This window comes from Trematomus bernacchii, unplaced genomic scaffold (assembly GCF_902827165.1).
Source record: "Trematomus bernacchii unplaced genomic scaffold, fTreBer1.1, whole genome shotgun sequence".
Taxonomy (NCBI): domain Eukaryota; kingdom Metazoa; phylum Chordata; class Actinopteri; order Perciformes; family Nototheniidae; genus Trematomus; species Trematomus bernacchii.
This window is the reverse complement of record NW_022987739.1, coordinates 9,437,745-9,446,073: the sequence shown is the minus strand read 5'-3', so window position 1 is coordinate 9,446,073 and position 8,329 is coordinate 9,437,745. Positions and strand designations below refer to the sequence as shown.

Sequence of the window (8,329 nt, the reverse complement as noted above, 5' to 3'; positions counted from 1 at the left end):
ACACAGAGAAGAGGCCTGTTAATGACCCTTATCCATTTGTCCTTCAAACCCTGACATCATCCAATCTCACTTAGACACTTTGGTACCCAAAATAAGCGAATCAAGAGAGAAGCAGTTCTCCAAATTCTGGTTGTAGTTTGATACAGATTCTGTTAAATGCCATCCCCAGCAAACGTGTCACCTTGAAATAACCATTTTTTAATCGACATGTTCCTCAAAGAAGTATCCAGGCAGGCAAAGGTAGCACACCTATTTTTTCACCCTTCTCTTTTTAACATATTTCTTTCCAAACCAGCCTGAGCCCTAGTGATATTACATGCTGGAAAAAAACATGTGGGTGGTCTTTGTCCTCACCCTCTGTCTCATCCACAGAGAGAGCAGGTAACCTGTGTATAAGGGGCTGAATCTGCCCAGATATGCCTGCCAGAAGCTCATTTCCCAGAATGACTGTACCAACAGGACAGGTAGTGCTGGTAAAATTATTTCTTTCAGTTCTAGGGGATTCAATTACCACTGAGCCTGGGGCTTCAGTTATAGTAAAAAAGATATCTAAAAGCCTTTGTTGTCTTTGTTTGCAGAACGTACAGTATAAATATTCCGTTACAGATCAAAACATGTAGTAGATAAAAAGAATAAATGCATGAGTGAGAGAAATAAACAATGCCTTGAGATGGAAAATTCAGTAGTCCTTAGATGAGTTGCTGGTTTTGGCATTTTCATTTTTTTCCGAAGAATTTTAAGGACTTCTTGTTAATGTTGGCTCAAGGGTTAATCCTCAATGTTCATTCTTGACACCGGTCACAGAGGTGGGGAAAAGAATCTCTACCATTTCATGAAAATGTGTCCTATTTAACAATAAGCTCAAGAACAGCTACTACATTGAGCTTGTGCTGAGAGGCCACCATGTTTTTAAAACAATACAAGACACAGATTTAAGTATATAGTCTTTCATGGTTGACTTGACTCATAGATTGTAAGTGAATGTCTGTATCAACCCCCTAAATGCCAGAGAATGTCCCCAGCGTAACTCGAAGTAATGGGCTTTCCTCTCACATTCTGTACAAATGGAAACAAAACAATGGCTGTGCTCACACCAGTCAATATATCAAACAATGACACACAGGCATACTGTATAGGACCGTGCACCGGTTAGCGGGGACCTAATGTGTCTAATCTATCACGGTGGACGTTCGATCGTTTCTTCTGCTTCTGTAGACAAAACATCACCTTAGTTATCCATCTTTCTTTTGGTCTTCTCACTTCAACTGCAGCATGTCTCTCCTTTAGTCATATTTGATGACAGTGGAGTTAATGTGGCAGGTGCCAGTTCCCGCTTTCCAAGAAAACATAAAGGCAGGCAGCCAGGCAGGCCACAGTGATTTAATTGGAATAATGTATGAAATGAGTCAGAGTCGCAGGCAGGGAGTGTTAACTCTCAGCTGTGCCAGCTTCGACAGAGATCAATGCACCTAACCTCAATTCAAGAAAACATTCTTTAATGGATCCCCCCGGGATCTGCACAGAGCCTCTTCCCTTCTCCTTACTTATTTATTTATTTTAATATTTTTTTTCTCCCTCTTTTCGACTGTGGCACACTCCTTTTAATTATCCGCCTGAGGATTACCAGGCCGGTGGGAGAGGATGATTTTTTATCCTGTCACACCAAACAATACTGTTTTTACCACAGTGCTTTCTCTCCTCTTTGTATGTATCCTCATGAATGTTTCACCTGACAGCATGTTAAGGTGACTCTTTGAGCCTCTCATGTTTTAAGGTTGACATCACGTTTTAGCCTAGAAGTGGCTGTAATGTAATTATTTTTCCCCTAGAAATGGTCAAATCAATGTAATTCAGTATATTCTTGACTTTTACTTTGCATTGCAATTCCTCATTGTGGGTTTCATCACCATTCTTTTCTTGCTTTAATGTTCATTTTCCTCTCTAGCAATCACACACTCTTGCAAAGTCGAAATAAATCTGGCAAAAAAGGCCATGACACTGTATTCATCTTTGCACAAAACAACATTTTATTGACTTATCACAGATGAAATTTTCTCATTCAACTGCAGCAGCTCTCTTTGGAAAAAGAAAAGGCTATTGTATTAGGTGTGCTGTTGGTTTAGTGCTTTTCTCGTGCGCTGAACTACTTTTTGTGCCTGCAAGTTGTCAAGTGCATTGGAGGATACACAGGAAAAATGAACATCAGAAAACCACAAGAGTTGAGTGACAAAATATTTGCAGATGTGACACAATCTGATGTGCTGCTGGCTCACAGAGAAACACATTTGAGAAAGGAACTGTCTTATAGTTTACATCTCTTCTGTTTGTCCCCGGTAGACTTATTAATTATTCATTGGAGTGATACACTTCCAGTCAGGTAAAATATCCCTAAGAAAGCCTGAGTCTGACAAATCTCCTCTCCACAGCCACATTTTGTAAGTGCTTGTTTCTTTTTACTTTGAGAATCAACACATTTGAAGTGAAACGCCACATGTGACTGTCCTTCATGGCCTGTCTTCCTAAGTATGTCTTTTTTCATAAAAGAATCACAATGCTTTTAGGAGAGGAAAATTAATTACATTTGACATTTACAACAATTAGACGCCTGTGAGGCTGTCAGACATAGAATGAAACTATAAAATAGTCTTACAGGTTTATGCATCACAGCCATGCATACATCATGTATTGCTTTTGATCAACCCTATAGTGAAACATAAGTGTACCATTTAAATTAATATGATTTGACACTTTAAAGTAAATATTAATGATTTGCCTGTCAGTTGAATGCTGTATGTTTTCATTCAGTGAAACTATATATGTTGTGTGCATCAATGATACCCAGTGGCGGCGCCAGGGTATGGCTGGGGTAGGCTACAGCCATACCAAGAAATGGCTTAGCCCCACCTTAGCCCCACCATGAAAAGTGATGCAAATTCAATTAAATAATAAGCGAAATGCTAAATGTTGAGAACACGGATTGCGAAAATATACGGGTCGTGTCCACAGCACACAAACTGATCCTGCTGTAACAACAACAAGTGCACGTTACTGATGCAATATGGTTGAGACCATTCGGGCTTATGCTATAAGAGGGGTGCAAGGAATAGTCTAAGTAGTGGGGGAGTTTTATACACTAAAGGTGTGGAAATTCTCTGGCGTTATAATATCAGCTCGGCCGCGGTCAGATCAAAATGCCTCCGAATGCAATTTGAATAGACCTACAGCCAATCAGAGCAACGAAACGTTGGATCTGCGTCATGCCTTATTGATTGAGATCAATCGAAACCGCCATTCAGTATCCCCATTGGATCTTCAACGTGTACTATCATACGTCACGTTCACAGTGATCCCTTTTTATTTACTACAAGACAAATGTGCCGTTTTATTTCATACAGTTCCATTTTGATTGAGACAGGGAAATAATCTAAACCTCACGCGTGGCGTTTCACTGTCAAGGGGGGTAATATAGCGTGTATGTAATTACATTGCAAATACTGACTTGAGCACCACCACTGTATGGGTTAGCCCTACCATAGATTACCCAACAAAAATGCTCTGGCGCCGCCACTGATGATACCTGGAGAATATATTAAATTAATTTCCTCATAGTGGAAATACCTGTGCTGTCGTGTACATCTTTGTTTTAGAACTATGACTATTTTACTACAACCTCGTACTGTTAAAGGTCAGTGGCGGTCCTAGACTATTATACTGGGGGGGGCCGTGCTGGGGCCAGTTATTTTATGAGAGAGGCACAAAGGACACAAAGACGGTGTTCAAAATGTTTAGTTCAGTATAAATTCAGTCCCTACAGAAAAATCATCTAAATGGTGTTTGTTTTAGTAACATAACTTATGTCAGTGTCTTACATAACTACAATTTCATTACATAACATTGTCACAGGGGGGTCCAAGTTCAGTGTTACAGGTGCACTGGCCCCAGTTGGCCCCCCCCTTAGAACCGCCCATTTTTTAAAGGTAGTTCTAGTAAATACTTGGTTACAATCTTTTCTGTCTGTGCTGCTCTCATGTTTTGAAAATGAATCCAAATTTAAAAAAAAAAAATCTAGTCGACAATGTTGGCATTTATTGTGCATTAAAAAGTGTAAAAGGAGTTATGTGACGCACAATTCAGCCTGGGAAAAAAACTGGTAACATGAAATGCTCTTTTTGCAACGTGACTCTGAATAAAGTCTGCTTCATATCGTAGTGAAATGTGGTTGATTAGTTTGTGGGGTCGTAGTAGTGTTCACACGGTGCTACAGTTGAACACAGTCAGTATTAGGTTGCACTGCTCTGAATGCAAGTTTCTCTCACGATTGTCAAATTGTATCTCGGACAGTTTAGTGCCTCCTTTGTTTGTCTGTATGTCAAATATTCCCTGCACTTGGTTGTACTGTACATGTGTACTGTACATGTACTGTGCATCTTCATCTTGCCTTGCCCTGATTGGCGGTAAGGTTTTAAGGTGAAGGTTTGTTTTGTGACTCGACTCAGTGGTTGCTTGTTGAAGTGACAATGTGTCCAGCCTTTTATAAACATGTGTGTGTGTGTGTGACAGTGTTCTCACACTTGGAGGCAAGTTTGTTTGTGGAGCTGGACCAGAAAACAAAGTTCGGACAGATTTTCTTACAGCCTGACAGCTGGTCGCTGCATAAACACTAAACAAGAACATATTTTCACATCCTTGAATGTGAAATGTGAAACGCGATGTTCACTGTGACATTACCTTCAGTTATTGTTGTAAATAACATCACATGAGTCACAATTTATGACTCACACATATTGGTAAATTAATAGATATATAAATAAATACCGTACATGAAGTGATGTTTTCAATGTATTCATGCTCCAGTGTACAGGCGGTCCATATCTTGACAGCGGGGCTGTGAGTAACAGATGTGACAAAGCCTCTCCGCTCCCCCCGTGCATGCCTGGATCTCCTCCTGTCACTCCCATATCATCCACTGGCCACATATGCCACACTGAGATGTGCTGATCAAAGGCTGAGCTGTCACCACAACCTGACACTCCATGCCCCCCCCCCCCCACCATAGTGGCTTGTGAAAAAATGGTGAAACACAAACCAAAACATTCCCTCCTTCTGCCTTCTTCCAGTAAAAGCAACACAAATAATACAAATGAAATAAAAGGCAAATAAAACTATTTAAAAAAAATATATATAATATAATATATTATTATAATATATAATATAATAATAGTAATAATAAAAAATATTTAAAAAAAATAATACATTAGAAATGTCAAATCTCTTGCCGTACATATGAATAATTTTCTGAAAACACAGATAAATTATGTGCATAAATGCGAGATGGAAGGACAGCAGTCTCCTTACATTTTCTTGGCTCAGCATTAGTGTCAACTACAATACCCATAATTCTATTCAGGCAACATCTCATTGCTTAAGTCAGATTCACCCTCTGCGGGAACAAAGCATAAATGGCTGCTTTGTCCTCGAAAATTGAGGAGCTGAACTTCTCTCACATCTACTGCCACACGTGGCTGAGTCTATTGTTGCTCAATTGTGATTTTCTGAATACCTTGATTACACCAATCTTGCCAGCAGAGGTATATGCCCTCTCTGCGTGTCCATATGGGACTTTTATTATAGTGTGACTGCACTTTCAGCTCTGCTTCTCGTTCTTCTTCTAACATTTTTAATTATACAGTAGGGATGGTTGGAGGACAATGGAAGTGACATCATGAAGTGCAAAAAGTGTGCAATTATTGCAACAATTTGGATCGTTTAAGGAGAGACAATATGTAAGTCTCTACGATATACTTACGTTCTCCTTGTAGCACAGCCCAAACCTATGAATCCTGTTCAACAGCCTCATGACATATAGTATATTATTTGCTAATGTACTGCACTTAATGTTCAAATCATTTCTAAGCAAGAACAAGTGTTTTGGATGCATACACCATAACAGTTGTAAGACACAGATTTTGTAGAAAAGATTTGACATTTACATTAAGACACATTTATAAAAAAATGTATTCAATTTTGCAAAATCTTCCAATATCATCCTTTTTGTGAGGGGCTGCTGTGTCAAAGCCAAATGTATTAAAGGGGACCTATCATGCAAAATGCACTTTTGTACGTCTTTTATACATGAATATGTGTCCCCGGTGTTCCAGGGAACTCACCAAGTGTCAGAAAACACAACCCTCTCTATTTTCCTCCATACCCAAATCTCTAAAAAAGGGGCTGCAACGGATCTGATAAAAACTGATCCAGATTTGAACACTGTCCTGACGTCAGGACGGTGGCGCTACGGCTATTGGGCCAACTCTCCACCTATCAGGGGAATGTGGGGTTGGGCCACGGCTGGCCATTGCCGCTCGAAAGCGCTGGAGACGCTGTAGTACATATGCCAGGCCTGTAAGTGGCACTGTAGTCTGCCACAAAAGCAGCGAAGAAGACTTACCGTGCATGGTTATGTGGCACCCCTGGGATGTGTGACCACATTAATATAATAAGTATTATATTTAGAGTTAGAACATGCATTTATTTTGTACATCTGTTATTTTCATTTCACTAACGGGGTCGATAGATGCAGTGAGTAGTGAGGCGGAACGTTTGTGTTCGATTCAATGGTTCCGGGGTACCGATTAAAGCGACGGACGTTCCCGGGGTTTCCTCAGAAGTAATCTGGAAGGAAACTGAACACAGTAGGCTCGTCTCAATACCCCTCCTCGACTCCTCTCCTCCCCTCCTCCGGGACTTGACCCGGAAATCGATCAAGACACGCCATGTTGAAGGACGTCCCAATAGCTGAAATGCACACGGAGGAGTCGAGGAGGGGTGAGGGAGGAGGGGTGCGGGAGGAGACGAAAGGCAGGATACACGAGAGCAGACTACGCGGAAGTGTTTTCACTACTCGCGTATAAAAGCCCCGCCCCCACCTTCACAGCTGGTCGATTTCAACAGAGGAAAACGGAGAACTGGAAGAATGAGTGGAAAAGCGTCACATAAATGTATAAGTGCTCACAGCTCCGTGGGAATTATTATGTGCAATTCATTTCTTAAGGTTATACTAACAATTTAAGTCATGTTTAATGATCTTGAACGTCACTAAAACATAGCTATTAAGAAAGCTATTTCATAAATGGCTAGATCTTGATAAATAACAATTATTTGTTTTGTTTTGTGTTAAAATATTGAGTAGTTAAATTATTTAAAATGCACAGTCCTGAATGTGGGTTTGTGGTGAATGTGGGGATCTACAGGACACACATGTTCAGAGTAAAGGCTTTCACATTATTATAATTATAATTTTATTGAAATGTACATTTTACACCAAAACGGAACACAAAAGCAGGACCAACCATCATACATTGAATTCCTTGACTAACAAGAGAAAGATTCATTATTTAAATACATATTTAACAACAAATGGGCCGGTTCTAAGGGGTTATTCAGTTAAGCCCGATGAGAGGGGATACAGCTGTGCACATGTCATCATTAACAGACGTCGTTTAAGAGTGACGTTTGAGTGAACGAGGACATCCCAATTAATACCTGAGGACTCCTCTGTCCTCGCGTCACCTCCTCGTGTCTCTCGCTCGCATCTTACGGAGGCGGAGCTAAGACGCAAGGAAGGGACGCGAGTGAGGGAAAGGAGGAGTCGCGAGGCTAAGGTGTCCTCATTACTTCTGTTTCACCTGCACCATACAGGTTGGTAAACTGTGCATAAATCACAATGAATCCCCCATAAGGTTTGCGAAGATAATATGTAACGGCCCGCTAACAGTTAGAAGACTTTGTACCGCTGTTTACATGTGTAAAACCGTTAAATGGTGTGAGTGTATTAGCCTAGCTTCCCCGGTACGGCGCCATTTTGGGGACAACGTGGTCTGACGCAGTAAGGATACAAGTTTGTCAGTATATCTGAAGCCTCCCGTACACTGAGTATTTACATACATGTATAGTGATTGTGAGTTTGTAATAAATATGTACTTTGTAAGGGTTATAAGTTAGTTACTGTTGGTAAAACAGTAAGGTTGTTTGTTACACTTAAATATGTTTCAGTAATGCATTTTAGTGACCTGCCATTAATGGCAGAAGGTAAATAGTCAACATGACAGGTTAGAGGGGTCATGAAATACTACTTTTAAGTGAAAGTAAAAAGAAGAGTAGTATTTAATACAGGTTAATACTGTATACAAATGTATTTAAGGTACAACAGATTTTATTGAATGTGAAATTCTATTTGACATATGTGTTTATCACATAAAAGAGTAACATACAGACAGAGTGAAGGTATGTGAATGGTTATTGAGGAATGTAAGTCGAAACTGAAATGCAT

The 8,329-nt window shown here is 40.1% G+C and overlaps 1 long non-coding RNA gene across 1 annotated transcript; it reads left to right on the top strand.

Moving 5' to 3' along the window:
* Positions 1 to 6,529: 6,529 nt before the first annotated feature.
* Positions 6,530 to 7,932, top strand: LOC117496230. Its single transcript, XR_004557250.1, has 3 exons — positions 6,530 to 6,692; positions 7,493 to 7,494; positions 7,662 to 7,932. It is a non-coding gene; the product is annotated as an uncharacterized LOC117496230 (long non-coding RNA).
* Positions 7,933 to 8,329: the final 397 nt, after the last annotated feature.